We start from the raw sequence: 20,730 nt of genomic DNA, 5'->3' as shown, positions 1-20,730 counted from the left end.
CTCCTCCACCCTTCCCCCCCACTCTCCATTCTCTCTCTCTCTCTCTCTCTCTCTCTCTCTCTCTCTCTCTCTCTCTCTCTCTCTCTCTCTCTCTCTCTCTCTCTCTCTCTCTCTCTCTCTGATCCTGTGCCCTTGCCGCATCCTCTTCCTCCCATTGACCATGCATGCATGAAAGGCATCCATTGATCTCTCTCTCTCTCTCTCTCTCTCTCTCTCTCTCTCTCTCTCTCTCTCTCTCTTCCCCTTTCCTATTGGTATGGGATATGATCTCCTGACTCTTGTTGTCTCTTGCAGAATAGAGTGGAGCCAAAGATTCTCACTTTCCACGGTGCACAACCTTTGGGCCTTCTGTCGATCCGCATTTCTTGTGAGTTGTCTCGGCCTAGTAGATATTTCGTCCTGTGTTTGCTCAAGAACAATTACTCTTTAATTTTGATTTTCCTTTTACTTCTTCTTTTTACCCACAGATGCCAGAAAGAAACCTTCCCCCTTTTATTCATGATTGTCTTTCAATTGTCTATTTTTTTTTTTTTGTGTGACTGTTCGCCTTGTGCACAGACTTTTTATATTCCCTTCACCTTATTCATGACTGTCTTCTGATTGTTTGTTTTGAGTGTTGTTCCATGTGCGCAGACTTTCATAAAAAAAAACCCACTTTTTTTCTCTGTTGTCTTTCAATTGCCTTTTAACTGTGCGCCGCTACATGTGAAAACTTTTGAATATAACTGTGTATCCTGTGTAGATTTCCATTTTCTTCTATTCGAGTGCATTCAGTGTGCAGTGCTAGTTTTCTTGAATCCGGTTTAATTTCGCGCTTCTGTATGCTTCATTTTCCTTCCGTTCATCTCTGTTGCTTGATCTCTGCTGTATGTGGACGCTGCTGTTGCTTGGCTTCATTGCTTTTTGTTTCCATCTCTTTACCTGCTCTCTCTCTGTGTGTTATCCAGTGCCACCAAACCATTAACTGCCCCTTTCCCTGTGTTTTCTCTGTTATTTTGACAAGAACATACTGGTGAGCAACTTCATAAACCCATTTCCCAGTTCCTTTACCTCATAACGCCCCCTCCCTCTTAAGCCTGTTTTTAAATTATAAGTATATTCCTTGAAAGGGCTTCCTTGCCATAGCAGATTTTTTTCAGTGTATATAATATTTTGTATAGTTATACTTCCAGACTAGCTATGCCTTCTCAGACACGTTTTGCAGATGAAAGGTTTTTACAATTGTTTTCTTTTTGCAGCGACTGTTTTTCGTACAAAGCTCAGTATATCTGTTTTTTTGGATATTGTATACTGGATCAGTGTCCAGTCTTTGGCAGAATGGAAGATGGCAGGAAAAAATGTCCAAAAAATAGAAAATGTCCGAGTAACTGGATTCAGTCGGTATCATTCGACAATATCGTCAGTCTATCTTTTTGTTGCATTGAAATGAAATTGTTCATGTGGATGGCATTTTTTCCTGCAACATAATCCCAAATTGTTGTATGGTACATTAGCATTTAGAATGAAAACCACCGAGATGTTTAAGAGCTGCACCAAATTGTTATTTAATCTGAATAGAACTTCCTTCAGTATCACTTTTATTCTTATTTTTATCATAAATTTATTTTATTTTTTTAAAATCAAATCTATATGTATCTCTTTAAAAATTTATTATCCTTCAGTATCACTTTTATTCTTATTTTTATCATAAATTTATTTTATTTTTTTATTTTTTTAAAATCAAATCTATATGTATCTCTTTAAAAATTTATTATCCTTCAGTATCACATTTATTCTTATTTTTATCATAAATTTATTTTATTTTTTTAAAATCAAATCTATATGTATCTCTTTAAAAATTTATTATCCTTCAGTATCACTTTTATTCTTATTTTTATCAGAAATTTATTTTATTTTTTTAAAATCAAATTTATATGTATCTCTTTAAAAATTTTTTTTATAATATATTAAACAAGATTTTAAACAAAGTTAAAAGATCACACTTAGTATTTGGCGTCGGTGACCCTGGTAGTTGTGACGCCAGAAAACCCACATTTAATCAATCAATCTTCAGTATCACTGTGGTTGCCAAACGAGAAGGTGTACTCTTAAAAGTCTGGGAGGTCGACCTTGAAAGGTAAGGTGCCTTTCACCTGTCTCCTGTATTTTTTTGGAGGTTCTTGTTCAAGGTGCTAACATAATGAGGAACTAGTCTTGTCTTATCCAGGGATCTGTTTTTAGATTATATTGACATACGTGCAGTTTTATTTGACCTTATAATTGTAGCATATTGACAAAAAAATCATATTTTCTTGGAAACTACAAAATCAGTTTGACTTAACTTCCAGTGAACAGCTTTTGAATAGTTAAGTGTGGGTTTTCTAGTAAAATTCTTTTGGTAATCAGTAAGAAGTCTGTATTTTGGGGAAATTAAGTTTGAATTTTCAAAACGTTAAATGTTTCAAATGTTATAAGTTAATTAGGGAACAGGGCTAGAAGATTGTTTGGGCGTAAGTTGCTTGTCAGCTTCAGTGGTAATTTAAGAAAAGAGTGTACAGTATGTATGCCACAATTATTCAGGGTGTCCATAAAATCCCAGTACCAATACAAGTATTTATTGCTCAGCATGGTACTGGGACTTTACGGACACCCTTGTATATCTGTCATATCTTATGTAGACAGTATTTGTAATATTTCAATGCTGTATTCTTTATTCTTTTAAAGATCATGACTCATAGGTTGCTATGAATTTTTGGGCTGGTGCTATATTCAGTTTGATGGTGTTCAAATTATTTTTCGTTTCCGGATTATAGAGATCTGAAATAAGAAATAGAGAAAAATTTTGTTGAGCTAGAAACTGTAAATATCTCTGTAACGTGTATTTTGTATTAACTTTAAATTATATTAGGAATGCATCATAATCTTTTGTTATGTAATTATTCTTTGTTGTTTCGAAAAAAAAATTCTAACTTGTGAATTCTTAGGAGTATTTAAAATGTTTTAAAAAAAGGAAGAAGCAGCTTTCATCTTGTGTTTTAAAAGAATTGAAATATATTTTGCTTGAATCTAAAGTGTTTAAATGAATTACAATCTAACTTGTCTTGTGAAATGGTTTAAAAAATAAATGAAATAAGAAGCCTTCATCTCGTGTTTTAAAAGAATTGGAGTATATATTTCTTAATTTTGTTTTTTATAAAAGGATCACAAAGGTTTATTGTATTTAATGTGTTATATGGAATTTTTTTTCCCGTTCATCTGTCGTAATCTGTCGTCTTTCATGTTTTTATTGGTGACGTTTATAGATGGAATTCTGTTACAACAGCTGGTATTTTTTAGTTATACATACATGCATACACAGCACACATATCTATACATATAAATGTGTATGTATATATATATGTACTTATACACAGACAATTTTCTCCTGAGAATGCTAGGCCACGCCCTCTTTCTTGACCACAGCAGATTCTGTTGCCATTTACGGCTGTAATTCTCGTGTTTTATTTTACGCCGCTCGTCGTTCTGTTGTTTCATTAAATGTCCCTTTCCTACTGCCTGGCCTTTGTCATGCGTCGACCTCTGTTGTATTTGCGCTTTTCATTGTTTTTTCTCCCACTTTCGAAACGAGCGCTTTATTCCTTGAGTGTCTCCTCACTGTATCTTTAGGGTCTTCCTCAAGGAAAAGAATCCGAGAAGAATCGGTTCTCTGTCTTGCATTTTTTCCCTTTGTGCTGCGTTCATCGTGGAAGTTTGTGTAGCATTTTTATGGTTTGCGAAAGTGTTTTCAGTGATGCCGTTTTCTCTCGTTGTAACTGGATTACTAAGATGTGAGATTTTCCTTTTTTGGGGTTTTGCGTGAGAAAACATCAGCGCCTCGTGCAAACTGTAGTTTTTATTTCTGCAATTTTTCTCTTAAGAAGTTAGCATGTCGTTGCTCTTCGAGTACTTTTGTACGAGGACACCGTATCCTTAAGGTGTTTCTTCAGAATATTATGAGTGCAGCAGATAATCTTAAACAATGATCATATTGCGATTGGTTTAGCCTTTCTAAAATAATGTTTTGAAAGGTAATTCTCTCTCTCTCTCTCTCTCTCTCTCTCTCTCTCTCTCTCTCTCTCTCTCTCTCTGTGGACGATTAAAGCCGTATTAGAAATAGAAATAAGATATGTTTGGTACATAAGTTGTTAAGATTTGTTTGCGAATCAAAATTGTCAACATTATATAAGTTGCATTGTATTAGATACTCTTTTATAATAAAACATCTTAAGGATGGTAAGTAAAGTAATACATGAAATTAAAATGAAAATATTTAAGTGCACTAGGTAATCAATCCTTACTTGTTTTCAGGTAATCCAGTAATACTTACGCGTAAATATGTGATGTAGGCCCCTTAGTATTTGCTCTGCGGAAATCAACAGTATCGGATTGATTGGTCCTGTTTAATGGGATTTACGGCCTCTTGTCAGTCTGGATTTCTTCTTTATTCTGTTTCCTTTGATTTCTATATCGTCTCTTCGCTTTCGAGAGATGATTATCGCTTGTTGTGGTAGAGACTCATTCTTTTCTATTTTCTTTTTTAATTCTTGGCTCTTTCAGGTTCATGTTGTATGTCGCATTTCCCGGCGTCATTTTATTATGTTTATGTACTTGGTATCTTTTGCGTTTTCTCGTCGATGCTTACTTTCGACACATTAAGTTGAGTACAGTATATAACGAGGTCTGATTATACAGGCTGCTTTATGAGCAAGAGCCCGTGCTGGCTTAACGCCAGCTTAATCTTCAACAACACCAACAGAGGTCTAATGAATCCCATACAGTGTCCAGTAACTCTTGCATTTGATTTTGAACTTCATGGCCAGAAGCATTAATTATGGATTTCAATTTTGCTCAATTACATTAAATCGACATAAGCTTAAAGTAAATGTGGCAGTTTCCTTGTAAAGGACTAAAAATACTAGGTCGTGGCGAAGAGGCACAGAATCGAAAGATGCAGACCTTTTTTTTTCTTTTCTTTCGCTGTATCATTTTGCCATTCGGACTTGATTTTGGTTCACTGCCGATTTTAACAGATCCTTTGGTTTTTGTACGTATATCTTAGAAACTCTCGTGCCGAAAGGGTGGGATGAGATTACTTGAATTATTATGAGTTTTATCAGTGTAAGTTTCTTATATTTTTATTGATATTTTAATGAAAACGTTGAGTGAAGGTACAGTCAACCACTGAAATATATTTATATATATATATATATATCATATATATATATATATATATATATATATATATATATATATCATTCGAGCTACAAATGTCCTATAATATCTAATTCGCTATACCTCGGAATTGATATATTTTCCCTTCGGTACATATATGAAAATATATCAATTCCGAGGTAGAGCGAATTAGTTATTAAAGGACATTTGTATCTCGGATGATATATATGAATAACGGTGATGTTATAATTATATATATGTATATATATATATATATATATATATATATTATATATATATATTGTAATCCATTGCCTGTCACATGGTTCTTCTTATTTCTCAAGAGTTCATTTTCCAAACCGATGTCATGATTATTGTATATTGTCAAACGATGTCCTTTTCTGAACATTTATCACAAAATAGTGAGGTGTACGTTAATGTGAGTAATTCCGATAGTATTATATATATATATATATATATATATATATATATATATATATATATATATTCTATATATACATATATATATAGATACACATATATATATATATATATATATATATATATATATATAATACATACATACATACATACATACATACATTCAGCCGCTCTTTTTGTAGAATTTATGTAGTTTTCCGTAACATGCGCTCAGAAACTATGGTTCTGACATAATGCTCACGGCTGCCAGTAAGTAAACTACTGCTTTTACGTAAAAGCTTGTTCAAGGCTAATATGCGTTGGAAAGAGAGAGCAGTGTTGTTCCTATATCAACTTCCACCTCGGCCCTTTCCAGCAAATATTTGTGTTCTAGTCAATCGCTTTCATCGGAAGAGATCTCCTTAAGCGTGAAGTTGTTCCGGTAAGGCCAATGTATTTTGATTTTAAAAATTTTATTTGTATGTTTTCCTTCATTGCAGTCGTGCATGGCACGTACCGTCGACCTGGTCATACTTCAACGTCTGCTTATATTTTTGGGGGTTTGGGTGAGATATGACCTCGGAGATGATGAGGTCAAAGGGCATGCCAGGGTCTATTGTCCACTTTTTTTATTTCTTCCTATCTATATTTTATAATCCTGAAATGAAAACCATTTTTGCGACTTGTGAGTTGTTTATCCTAATTTGCCCGTCCTGTTGTGAGTTGTTTAATTTTACAAATTTTTGGCTCGTGAATTGTATATCGTAATTTGCCTCTTGTGTTTGACTACCTGAGGGGATATTGCATCTTTCATCCATTTTGAGTTGTTTAGTTATTCAAGTATAAAATAAGTTTAAATGGCAGTGAACACCATATTGCGGTTTGTAAGATAAAATTAAGTTTTTTTTTATTTTTTTATTTTATTTTATTTTTTATTTATTTTGTTTGTTTGTAAGAAGAGGCATCTGGAGAAGACGGTGGCCGTATTCATAGGTCTTACTCAAATATAGGTTCCTTATTTTCTGTTAAAAATCGCCCATCTCGGAGTAATTCCATCGAACTAATGTTTTTTTATGTATTAATTATTTACAAATAATAATCGATGCTGAATTGTAACTAAGTTAGTGTGATAAACTTTTCCTTTCTCGATCGGTTTCTTGTGAGATTAACGTCAACTTCTTAAATGAAAATATCGGGGTAGACTCAAGTCGATTTAAATTATCTTTGAAACCCGAACGCACAATCCTTAAGTATTCCTTTTGTGGAGACTTTGATATCTTAATTGGAATAACTGAAGGGCTGATCTTTGAAGATCCCTCTCCCAAGAACCAATTATTTCCGACGCTTTTAGCCCATTTTCCTCTCAGAGGTGGAGTCTGCATTTTCTCATTTTATGATAACAAAAAAATTAAAAGAAAAATGACACCCAAGTTTCTTCGGCAAAATCGAGTTTTCTGTACAGCGTATATAATGCTGTATGGAACTTTCAGCCACGGCCATGAAACTCCAGCTGCTGCCCATGAAACCCTTAGTCAAAGTTGGTGGTCTGTGTTGTTGGCACGATTATGGCTAGAATGAACCTTGAATAAAATCAAAACTACTGAGGCTAGAGGGTTGCAATTTGGTATGTTTGATTATTGGAGGGTAGATTATCAACGTACCAATTTGCAGCCCTCTAGCCTCAGTAGTTTGTAAGATCTGAGGGTGGACGGACTGAGAATAGTTTCCTTTTACAGACAGCTAAAATGGCACGGCATTTTGATTTTTTTTTTTTTTTTTTTTTTTTTTTTTTTTTTTTTTTTTTTTTTTTGTTTTTTTTTTTTTTTTTTTTTTTTTTTTTTTTTTTTTTTTTTAGTCAAAAAACAAAACTGTCTTCTCGTGCGCTTCTGATACAAAAGCGCACTTTGGATTTTTGTCCTTTTTCGTGGCGGACGAAGGCTGCCTTCGATCACTTTTGAAGAGCATTTCCTGCGCTGTCCATCCATTTTGTGGGAATAAGCAGTGAAATTGTTCAGATGGTGCCGGAGGATGCAGTATTCCGTGGCTAATTCGGGCTAATTTCAATTCCGGAGGCCATGTTCGACACCAGATTTATGCTAATTCCTGTTCCCGGGGAACTTTCCTAATCAGCGTAAATTCATTTTTATAACAGTGGGAAGATATTCCCTAATATGGGTGTTGTAGCTACAGTGTATAGAATTAATTTTGTGGCGGGAGACGAAGTATTATTTGAATGAAGGTAAAGTTCCTTTTTATGAATAAGATATGTGTGATGGCTACAGAAACCTGTTTTTAGTATATCTGAATACCAGTGTTATGAATGAAGTGGAGGATATGTCTTGAAGCAGTGGTTCTTAGCCAGGCATGCTCGTACCCTATCTAAGGGTACCAGGATGCCTATATGAATAATTAAAGCAAAATGTATTTTAATGTACGTATGTTTATTTTTTCTGAATAATAATAATAATAATAATAATAATATAATAATGAATAATAATAATATAATAATAATAATAATAATAATAATAATAATTTGCCTGCAGTACAGGCAGAATAATGTAATTTCAATTTTACTTTTAAGTACTCTGGATTTTCGACATGCCAAAAAAATAATAATAAATAAAATAGAAAAATAATGCAAGCTTTGCGAATAAAGATTTTAAAAAGTGTGATTTTCTTACTAATACACATCATATCAACTTTGTATTTTAGCCTTTTTTTTATTTTCTTTTTATTTGAGCAATTCAAGGGTGCGAAAACTGACTGGTGATTTGGAAGGGTGTTACATTGAAAAAAGGTTAAGAACCACTTTCTGAAAACATGGGATATTTTTATAATCCTGAAGGACAAATTTGCAAATTGTTGTATTTAGAAGAAAGTTCGCGGAATCGACTCGCTATTTAAATAGCACGTTAGCATGATATGGTTTAGGCGTCTTATTTTTCAACCATAGATTAAATTTGCCCTTATGTTTAGTATAAGTTTTTGGCGTCATAAATAACTTTGCCGTTTGCAGTTCAAATATCCATGACATACCTTAAAACGTTCATCGTTAAAAGTAAGCTTGATATGAGTTTAAGTAGAATGCAATTTGCTTCTATATTATGAATTTCCTCATGATCTTATGTCTTTCATTGAATTGATGCTTTGCCATTAATGCTATGTGATGACTCAGTTGTACATATGACATTCTCTCTCTCTCTCTCTCTCTCTCTCTCTCTCTCTCTTCTCTCTCTCTCTCCTCTCTCTCTCTCTGTATATATTATATGTATATGTATGCATGTATATATCATAAAATATATATTTATATTCATGTGTTCCTATCCAGTTAAACCAGGCTAGCCTTTGGTATGCATTGTTCTAGTAAACTTTATTCGCACCACGAAACAGTGAGGTATTTATTTATGCATTCCGAAACTGCGAAAAAATAACGCAGGGCAGTAAAGGGAGCTGTTAGCTTGATGTTATTGCCGCGTTTATGCATGCCGTTATGCAGTTCCAGATAATCAGAACACTGGATGAGTCGAGGGGAAATCTGCTCGCTGGCGTTGCCGTGAGAGGAGAGAATCTTTAAATAAGTATATTCTCTCTTGACAGGTGTAGTAATAAAAGACAAATAATACCAGAAGTACTGGGTGAAATTGGGTTTATTGACATCCTTAGTTGTTTCCTTGGCTAAATAAAATCGATTGAAAAAAAAATCGCTCGAACGTTCCGTCCCTCTGGGGATGTCTGTTCTAGCATGTTTTGTCGTTCATTTTTTTTTTTCTTTTTTCTTTTTTCCGAGTAACCTGTGTTAGCATCCATCTCGGGTGATGAGCTGATATTGCGAAGACAGGGTTCGAAGTCTTGGTTCTCTTGGGCTTCGCTTTTTTGGGTTCGAAGTCTTGGTTCTCTCGGGTTTCGCTTTTTCCTTTATGAATTAAAGATATATTGGATAATTTTGTGTTTCTCGTGAAGATATCCACAAATTGTGCTCCAGTCTCTTTATTTGGAGGTATTTGTAACTGGAAGTAGACATTTTCACGAAGAGTTTGTAAATTTATTTTAGAAAAAGGAGACCTTTTTTATTTTTTAGATTTTATCATTATTAATCATTATCCACACTTAAAGCACCAGCCTTTGGATTCACTTACAGTCAAAAAATAAATGGTGACTGTTAACCGTGGCATGTATGACGATTGTCAGCTTCGAGTCAGTCAGATTCCGACAACCAGTCGACCTGAAAAGCAGAAAAATCAGCTGTCTTTATTTCATTTCGCGGCTTTCATCTATTTTAAGAATAAAAGAGCTAAGTATGATCCGCTATCGGCATCCAAACAGTAACCCTGTCAGCAATTTTTATTCGACGCATAACGTATATTTTGCCGAAATATGGGATTCGGGGCGTCTTTGCTAACTTTGTTCAAATGCATTTTAGGGCCTTTGACGTTTTCCCCATTTTTCTCACTCGCTCTCCTTGGAATTAGATTACTGGGATATTCTGTAGCAGAAAAGAGCTGGAACTTTTATCCGGAGGGATTCTCTACGTCTCTAGTTGTTTTAGTGGAATTTATTTACTTGTGTTTCTGAAAAAAGAAAAAAAAATTGGGGATAATATTCTCGTTGAAACGATTCTCTATGGATGTCTTGCTTTATTTTAATGTGTTTTTGTTTTTGTTCTGGGAGTTTGTTTATGTCAGAGGACGTGGAAGAATGCTTTCTTTATGTCAGAGGTCATGGAAGAACGCTTTCTCTATGTCAGAGGTCATGGAAGAATGCTTTCTACATGTCAGAGGTCGTGGAAGAAGGCTTTCTTTATGTCAGAGGTCATGGAAGAATGCTTTCTCTACGTCAGAGGTCGTGGAAGAATGCTTTCTTTATGTCAGTGGTCGTGGAAGAATGCTTTCTCTGTGTCAGAGGTTGTGGAAGAATGCTTTCAATTCTAAGGAGATTTGATTTTCCAAGTTCGTTGACTTATAATTTACGTAATCTAGGAACTGCTTAGTTGAAGAAATAAATTGTAACCGCGTAGCATTTCGAAGGAGAGCGTATTTTGATTGAATTTATTGTTGTTGTAATGAGAAAGATAATAGTCGTAAATTTTTTGCTCGAGAGACAGTTTACACATTTCAAGCTAACCTGCTTAGATGATCTTTGTATCATCCCCTTTATATATATAGTATATATATATATATATATATATTATATATATATATATATTATATATATATATATATCAATTCAAGCTACAAATGTCCTTTAATATCTAAATTCACTTTACCTCCCAAATGATATATTTTCATATATGTACCGAAGGGGAATTTTTTAATTGATAATAATTTCGTCCCCCTATGGGATCGAACCACCGTCCAAGTGGACGGGGACGAAATCAGGACGGTCAGTGACGCTATCCAATCAGCCAACAGAGACGCTATAAGTTCATATCGATTCTGACCTTACAAGTCACCCTCGATCTTGGGTGCTTTCGTAATTAGAATCGATATGAAACCCCGTCTACCATGTTGGCCAATTCGAGCGTTTGACAGCACGTAGCCTTTTGTTATGAATAATTATCACATCGAACCGTGATCCATTTATATATCAATTCAAGCTACAAATGTCCTTTAATATCTAAATTCACTTTACCTCCCAAATGGATCACGGTTCGATGTGATAATTATTTCATTATATATATATATATATATATATATATATATATATACATATATGTATATTATATATATATATATAATATATATATACATATATGTATATATATATATATATACATATATGTATATATATATATATATATATATATATATATATATATATATATATATATATATATATATATATATATATTATTATATATATATTAGGGCTATTGCCTCGTATAATAAGGCGCCCTATGAGGTAATGTTAGACTTGCGATAATCTTACGCTAAGTCGGTTGGTATTGCACTTACGAAGTCGGTATTATCATCTTTGGTTATGACGACGATGTGTTAAACTCATGATGATTCGGTGAGGAGGTTAGGATCTAGTAGAAACCACGAAAGTACAAAAATACTTATATTCTCTGAATTTACATGGTGAAGATCAGGTAGGATTGTACAGGTCTTCTAATGACGATAGCTTGATCGCTTCTGCCAATGATGATGGCTAATTCTATTCTCTCTACATGATAAAGCTTAGGTAAAGAGATATAGGTCTGCCAATGATGATGGCTAACTCCATTCTGCTCTGTCTACCATCTCGGTTACAAGTCATAAAGGAACAGACAGTAGCTCGAACATATGAACATAACATACAAAATGAGACACACTATAGATCACGTAGGCCGTTTGAATTATAGGTCGCGGTAGTTGTCTCAAGCTGGGAGCTTGGACTAATGTTTTCAAAACAAATGAATGACTACAGGTGACGGCATGTTATCTTAGCCTACTTTTATTGTATACGTCATCTTTAGCGTCTCTTAGTCTGATCACATTCCTGCAAGCAATGTGGTTGACCCTCTTTAGTTTTAGTCTTTTATATATATGGACTAACATTCCATATTTTTATTATGTAAACACTTACATATATACACACATATATGTATATATATGTATATAATATCTATATATATATCTATATATATGTATATTATAATGTTATTACATGTATGTTAAACATATATGTATATACGTATATGTATGTGTAATTATATATAACTAATATTATTTATATATATATTAATATATATACATATATTATAAATATAATTTTATATATATACATACGTATATATATATATATATATAATATATATATATATATATATATATATATATATATATAAGCAAAATCAGAGGTGGAAGAGGTAGAAACACGGGACATCGAAGGAGGTTAGTTGAAAATGGAAAATCTTTGTCTCTCGAATAAAAAATTCACCAATATTATTTTTCTCATTACAGCAACTATAAATTTAATCAAAACACGTTCTTTGCCGCCGACCGCCACCCCCCCCCCCCCCCCCCTCCCACCACCCCCCAAGGGTGCAAGGTTGCAATTTATTTTTCAAACTAAGAAGCTCTTAAATTATGTAGGTTAGTATATGTCAACGAACGTGGAAAATCAGATCTCCTTAGAATTTTAAAGTACCCTATGATTCTATGGTTAGTTTTTAAAAGATGGCTTCCCTTTTATTTCAGGGAAGGCACCAGCTTGGAAATAAGCCACAGGGACATTAAGATGAATTTAGAATATATGCAACCCCACCCAAGTATAGGTACATAAATGAGTTACCGAGTTACCGAGAGAGAGAGAGAGAGAGAGAGAGAGGAGAGAGAGAGAGAGAGCCGGAGTTATCAGCTCAAGTTATAACTAAATGCGTCGTCGGATAACTTCTCCGTAAATAGTTGGGAAACTGCATTTGAGCGAGGTATTAGAAAAAAAAGTGTCATGGTCACCGGTTACGTTCGTATGGGTATCATCTTCGTTTTCTTTATTTAGAGAGAAAGGTTGGCAGACTTTTTGTGGGGTAAATAATAATAATAATAATAATGTAATAATAATAATAATAATAATAATAATAATAATAATAATAATGAATAATAATAATAATATAATAATAATAATCATAATAATAATAATAATAATAATAAATAATAATAATAATAATAATAGTAAGGGGACATTTTACCTTATTATTCAGTCAGGTTGTCTCCTAGTCTCGTTTACTGAAATGAAATGCTGACACACACACACAACACACACACACACACACACACACACACACATACACACATATGCACACATATGCACAAAATATATACGTAAGTAATATTGATTTTAAAATAAATTTGTACATCAGCTTGAAATCAAAGCTTCCGGCGAATGAAATTCATAGAATCTTAATAGAATCATACAAAAATCCACAAAAATATTATTGTGGGGGCTTGTGGGCAAATCGATCAGTACGAGGAAAAAAAAAAAACGTACGGTTCTATGAAGCAACGAAATGATAGCTTCCGTTTGGGGAGAATTGAAAACGACGGTAATAAAATTAAGAACACAATCCAGGAATTACAGATCATATGCGGTTGGGATAATATTTTGGTTAATTTCAAACTGAGCTTGAGAAGAAGACAACTTTCTTCCCAGTGCCGATCCAGAGAGGAAGAAGAGGAGGAGAAAGAAGAGGAGACACCGCCATAATTGTCAGCTGGCATTATGCTCAATGCCTGTTCAAGCGAAGTTCGTTAAATGAATGTGTGTGGTTTGACCAGTAATTGAGTTCGTTAAGAGAAATCGGTAGGGTTTTTTGTTAGGAGAATATAGCAGTAATCTCTGTGATAGAGATATTGTTTTACCCTTTTATGATATGTAGCGACTTGCTTCTCGATATCGAGTGGCTCTTTATCTTAAAGAAAAGACAGTGAAAGTTGAATAAATGACACCTAATAATTAGTAAAAGTTGAGTAAATAACACCTGAAAATTAAAAAAAACAGTAAAAGTTGAATAAATTAAACCTAAAAATTAGTACAAGTTGACTAAATAACACCTGAAAATTAATAAAAGTTTAATAAATATCACCTAAAAATTAGTAAAAGTTGAATAAATAACACCTAAAATTGAGTAAAAGTTGAATAAATGACACCTGAAAATTAGTAAAAGTTGAATAAATAACACCTAAAAATGAGTAAACGTTGAATAAATAACACCTAAAAATTAGTAAAAGTTGAATAAATAACACCTAAAAATGAGTAAACGTTGAATAAATAACTCCTAAAAATGAGTAAAAGTTGAATAAATAACACCTAAAAATTAGTAAAAGTTGAATAACTCCTAAAAATGAGTAAAAGTTGAATAAATAATACCTAAAAATTAGTAAAAGTTGAATAAATTATACTTAACAATTAATGTTAGAATAAACTTCGACATGAAAGTATTATTCTGTAAAGTGGATTTGTAGCCTAAACTTTGAATTACGCTTCCATTTTTTTATATTTATCTATAACAGCTTTGATTTTTAAAAAATTATGGTGAGGAAGGTTCGCCATCTCTTATTCATTTTTAATTACATTCCAAACGCTGCTAGAGTCCTTGTCATTACTGAAGTTTGCCCTCTCTGGTAATCCAGTAGAAATGTATGTTTGTTTAGTTACGGATATTCTTATTGCAACAATTTGTATATAGAAGTCTGTGCCTCATGTAAACATTTATCAACTTATAGAACAGTTGGCAATGGACTGAAATTCGGTAATGTTGAATTGAGGAGTACCTCAGAAATTTTGCTACATTTCTCTTGATGGGAAAAACGTTTAGATTGTGAATGCAGGGTGCATTGTCCACGTAACCGGCGCAACACGCGTCACGTCACACCTGCTGCAAGACGCAGACCTATTCGTCTAGATTTTGGCTAAAGTGATTAACCTCCGCCGCCCCCAACGATAAATCTGGCCAGCCTTACCCCGTCTGGGATCTTCTGAATTTCAACCAGCGCCGGAAAATATATTGGGCCTATTCAGAGAGGACCTCGCTTTTGCCGGTTGCTTAAGTCACTCCAGGCAAACCTGATTCTATTATCTGAATATGCGAATGTTATGGTTAAACCCGCGTTTCAGCCTTTTACTGCACCTCCGTTCTGGCCTTCTTTCTCCAGTCTTGCTGTCCAGTCCCTCTATTTATCACTTATAATTCCTCGTTGGACGTGTCGGTTAATGTGCTCGACTACCGATCTCAGGGTTCGATTCCCCGTTCTGCCAACACGAAATCAGAGGAATTTATTTCTGGTGATAGACATTCATTTCTCGATGTGGTTCGAATCCCACAAAAGCCGTAGGTCACGTTGCTAAGTAACCAGTTGGTTCCTAGCCACGTATAGATATCTATTCCTTCGGGCCAGCTCTAGGAGAGCTTTTTAAACAGTGGTCTGGTAAAACGAAGACGTACTCGACTTACTCATCACATCTGGTACAACAAAGATGTTCTCCCAATTTCTCCTTTACATCATCTCACGTCATCTTTTATGGACCTCTGTATTATACTGTCTAACCACTTCAACTCCCTCTTATCAGGTCTTCAGCTGCTGAATGGCCGGAAGTACCTCAGTCCTTGGCTTGGCACCCTTCGTAAATATCATGTATAGGTCCCTTCTCGTTTCTTATGTATTTGTCCCCTCAGTTTTAGGCCCTCAGAACGAATATGCAATTCCCAGTTTATTGTCATACTCACCCCTCCCTTCTACCCCATCTCTAGTTTTTACTCTCTCTCTCTCTCTCTCTCTCTCCATTGCTGGCTGCAGGTCCTATTATGATTGCATGACTGTGTTTCGTTACATGTTCACATGTCGCTTCAGCGTGATTGCTATTGTTTCCCATTGGCTGTAAATATTTTACACTGTGATCCTTTTTTCACGCAGTAAAAAAGATATTTTGAAACGAAGAATTTTGTTCCCATCGTTTCTTTTCGTAAAGGAAATCGCTGTTGATGGTTATAGGTGAAGATTTTGCTGCTACTCGTTCAAAAGACTCTTATATGAATTCTATTGTCTCGGAATTTTGAGAGATGATAACCTCTGCAGTCCCAAACGCTTATTCGTTTTATACGTAAACATCAAAATAGAATGAGAATGTGAGGTTGAGGCATTCATATTGCCTGCGGTTGATAGTTGTTATTTTTTCGCGTGAATTAGTTCAAAAGGATAAGTGTTACTCTTTCATCGCATATTGGTTAAGTTGCGAAAGATTTGATCACGGAACTCCAACCTTACTGAGAGAATGTCAATTCGGTGTCGTGTAGCCTTAATCGAATGATATTAATTTTTCGAGGAACTTGAAATGTTTCAGCATTTTCTGTATTCCATTTCAGAAGGCTTTGCAAATTCTAAGCTCTTCCCTAGAGTCGAACGCAGAGAATTCTACTTGGAATATAGTGGGCCTTTCATATTGGATCATCCTTTTCTGGAACTGTTGAAATTTTATGCTGTCTTTCCAGATATTTCGAAGGAGTTTGACCTGGAATTTTGTTGGCTGAATTTTTTTCTGACTCCGTTAGATTTTTGGTTTTTGCTGGTTAACTATTTACAAATGCAAAAGTGATGCATTTTACGAACACAATTTGAAGTGATGTATTTATGGTAGGGATTGCCACGAACGTGATTTTGGGCGGGTAAAAATTTATTTGAGACATTTAAAGGATAAAACTGTAAACACTAAATTGCTTGCGTAATTATGTCTTATTCAAAAAAGGTATTACTCATATCCCTTTATATTTATATACTTTTGCTGTTTCCTACAATAAACAGTAGATTTATCGTGTGTGTTATAACGATGCACATGTATGTGCCATTGACTACGTACATTCTACAGTAGGTTTCAGTAGTGTCCTGTTAAGAGACTTCTCAGTCATTTGGTTTTCGAGTTATCTGCATGTACAGAAAAACAATAATGTCTTTTTTAATATGAAATGAGTTTAAATGGTCTTATAAAGTAGTTGGGTGGGGGTCGGTAGGGGACGCCAGTTATACTGTACTAGCATTAGCATTATCAGGGGAGCAAGCGTTGTCCTAGCATTAGTATTATCACAGTGCTTGTTCTTATTAGATATTTCAGGAGGCTTTCACTGTTGTTGAGTTGGTGATATCACCCATTTTTATCTTACCTGCACCTCAAGTCTAGTATGATAATCACAGTGAGGTGAGTTCGTTTTTGTAGGTATATTAATTTATTTTTTTGGATATAACCTGAGAATTTGTTTGCCGCTACGACTTCGCCATGAGCTGTGCGAGTTACAGCTGGCATCGTATACACTAGCGGTTCTTGTATTACCACGCCCCCTCCAAGAGTTAGTCCCCCCACCCCCCCCCTCACCTTGAATCTATGTAAAATCCCCTCCCAGATTTAAAGAAAAGAGAGAGAGAGAGAGAGAGAGAGAGAGAGAGAGAGAGAGAGAGAGAGAGAGAGCGAGGATAGTTTCGAAGGTGGGAAAGTCGATACTCTTGCATTTTTTTCATAAACTTCTGAATATTAGTTACTCTCTCTTGTTGAGACAATAGCGGATATAATTAGAGAATTATTTTATTTTTCCATAGGTCTCGCGTCTCCTCTGGAAGTTAGGATTAGTTACACACACACACACACACACATAGATATATACAGTTTTATGAATGACTTTTCTTACATTTTCAAATACTAACTTTACCCTAGGAATCACCTATACTCATAGTGAGTTATATGTATAGTTCGTGATAAGTCCCCCTACCTACCCTGATTAGGCTTCGAACATATTATGGTTTTTGAGGTTCGATTACGTAGGCAGTGGCCATAACCACCCAGTCGTAGATATGAAATTGATTATATACGCCGTAAGCACGGTAGCAGAAAGATGATATCCATCCCTTATACTGATACACGACTTACAAGGGCGAATAAGCAACGACACACACACACCCCTAACAAAAAAAAAAAAGGGGGGGGGGGAGTTTGGATGGATGGCGTGAAAGACTTATTCAACGCAAGAGTTACAATTTTCTATTTCTATAGTTAACGGCCACAAAATTCGACGAGGGCCTCATTGTAGATCAGGACCGAAGAACAAAAAAAAGTGTCTTCCACAGACTTGGGGGATATTATATTTTGAAAAGCTGTCGAAAAAATCGCACGGAAAATTTATCGTCAGAAGACGTGGGAGCACTTCTTTGAATGGATAACTACAGGGATTTTGAAACTGAGAGAGAGAGAGAGAGAGAGAGAGAGAGAGAGAGAGAGAGAGAGAGAGAGAGAATTTAAGTTTGGTTCCTGTAAGTGAACTTTTCTGGCTGTAAATCGAGATCAAATTTAATGTCCCTGTGACCTGTTTTTTAACACAAGCTGCATGAGTACTTTAAAATCGCATATAACCAATCTAAACTTCACAGTCAGTCACGGAAATTCATCTGCCTTGCTGACGTTGCCAAGCAGATTTGGCCAACCGTGGAGTATACGACACTGCTTGCTTATGGTAATTGTGGTCGTGCAGGTATTGAATGATGCAACGCGTGGGTGATAAGTTATTTCGTAAGGTTAAAATCGATTCGAACCATCCTTTACGACGTGAAACAAGTTATCAGATTTCGGAAGTGAAAAAAGTTAATTATTTCAGGGAAAAGGAACCCTGTTTGTGAGTGGGGGGTTGTGATGGTTGCTTGCCTAACCTATTTAAGATTTGAGGCTTCGTAACGCTCTTGGGATATCAATAGACTTGTTTTCTGTTTCATTGGAATGAATAGTTTTGGAGACCTTAAATCTATTAAGATTCACATTTTTCATCTTCTCATCTGTCATCTGCAGTTTACTTCAATTTGAATTTGCATAAAGTTCTTAGTACTTTTAGACAATGCAACGATAGTGCGTCATGATGTATTTACTTGAGTGGCTCTGAATCATGTCGCTGACGCTTCTAAAATATATAAGTAAAAGAGGGATTTTTTAATTGATTTGAAATGGGGTTAATTGATAAAGGGAGAAGTAATTAGAGGCAAAGACTGGGTCAGCTTTATTGGTTGAATGTTTAAAAAACCCTTTTAACTTTGCATGCGCTTGGGAAATGCTCCTGTTGCATATATTTTTTTCCCATCTCTGAGTTTGGTATTCAAGACAGGCTTCCTTTCTCTATTGATTCCTGCATTCGTGGCTTGCGGGTGATCCTATAACGGGAGGTGGACTGGAACGCGGATTGATGAATTTGAGAGCAAACCTGACGTTATATTATATCCAAATGGGATTTATATATATATATATATACATATATATATATATATACATATATATATATATATATTTCCCTCAATCCCAGCTAAATCCTACTTGTTTCGCGTAATTATGAAATGACAACGCATGCATACATTCATTTAAAGTAAAACATTTACTTAATAGGGAATGGTGCCAGAGAAACAAAATTATATACTTTGTTGCTGAATTCTTACGTAAATTCATGGTGCAGAAAATCTGCACGTTATATATATATATATATATATAATATATATATATATAATATATATATATATATATATATATATATAATTATACAAGGTTTTACAACCCTCAAATTCAGCAAGTCTAGGGATGAGTAATTGTAGCACCCACGTCCTATTTCTTGGCTCAAGCGGTTGCTCTTACCAATTTACAGCGGGGTGGACTCGAAGCCCGTACACCTAGAAGCGAATCACGAGACTAGCAAACGTTAGCTGCTGGGTACTGCACTGCACCTCCCTCTCTCTCTCTCTCTCTCTCTCTCTCTCTCTCTCTCTCTCTCTCTCTCTCTCTCATTAAGCTACAATGTGATACAAATTATATTTGTGTGTACGCAGTTGCTTCACATAGTCCCGCACAGTAGCTGTTTAAAAAATGCGTCCTTTGCCCGTGATGAATTTCACAGTGTGACCGGCCGTTCGTTCGTTCGTTCGTTCCTGGTTGTTGTTGTGGAGACTCATTGATCTTTCATATTCAGGCAGCAAGGGAAGTGTTACCCGCATCTGAACTTAACTGTTACACTTCTCAGCCAGAGACCGCTACTGCCGCTGCTGCTACTGCTGCTAATGCTACTTCTCTCCCAAATGAAAGTGGGTCTCGGAGTTACAGGTTGTGTCCTTCTTATACGTGGGATTCTCTCTCTCTCTCTCTCTCTCTCTCTCTCTCCTCTCTCTCTCCTTTTTGTGTGTCTTTCAGGGACGAACGCTAACAGGAAAATCAAGAGTATCCTTATAACAACAGACGTTTAGCCTGCAGCCAAGACTTGAGGTAGAGAAGGGATGGGGAAGGATATGGTAGTCGTGGGACAACCCCTCCTATCCCCCGTCACCCCTAACCCCCCTTTTGTGAAGGGAGGGGCCGTCTTCTTATATACCCTCTCCTCTTCCACGCTGTGCTATCTACTTTAACGCTTGGCCCTTTCCTGTCCACGATGCATCCCACCCACCACTATGATCCGGATCCGCCCCCCACCCCCCGCACCCGCCCCTCCCTCCTCCTACAGTCCCTCCCAGTCCTTTCCCTTCTCTCTAGTATAGTAGCCTTTCCCGCCCGCCACTCCCATCGTCTTTCCCTTCTCTCTCTCTCTCTCTCTCTCTCTCTCTCTCTCTCTCTCTCTCCTACCTGACACGCTAAACTACA

At 35.4% G+C, this 20,730-nt stretch overlaps 1 protein-coding gene across 12 annotated transcripts in view; it reads left to right on the top strand.

Moving 5' to 3' along the window:
- Nucleotides 1-297: 297 nt before the first annotated feature.
- LOC135212740 (SH3 and cysteine-rich domain-containing protein-like) overlaps nucleotides 298-20,730 on the top strand; it is a 635,516-nt gene continuing 615,083 nt past the window's right edge. For 11 of the 12 annotated variants that reach the window (XM_064246459.1, XM_064246455.1, XM_064246457.1 and 8 more), the window contains exon 1: nucleotides 298-367. The gene's annotated coding sequence lies outside the window, so the exon portion shown is untranslated. The remainder of the gene's footprint in view (nucleotides 368-20,730) is intronic. The other variant, XM_064246460.1, reaches the window with a different exon arrangement.

Source organism: Macrobrachium nipponense, chromosome 41, assembly GCF_015104395.2.
Source record: "Macrobrachium nipponense isolate FS-2020 chromosome 41, ASM1510439v2, whole genome shotgun sequence".
NCBI lineage: Eukaryota > Metazoa > Arthropoda > Malacostraca > Decapoda > Palaemonidae > Macrobrachium > Macrobrachium nipponense.
The sequence above is the reverse complement of the archived record's forward strand: the minus strand, read 5'-3'. Positions and strand labels throughout refer to the sequence as shown.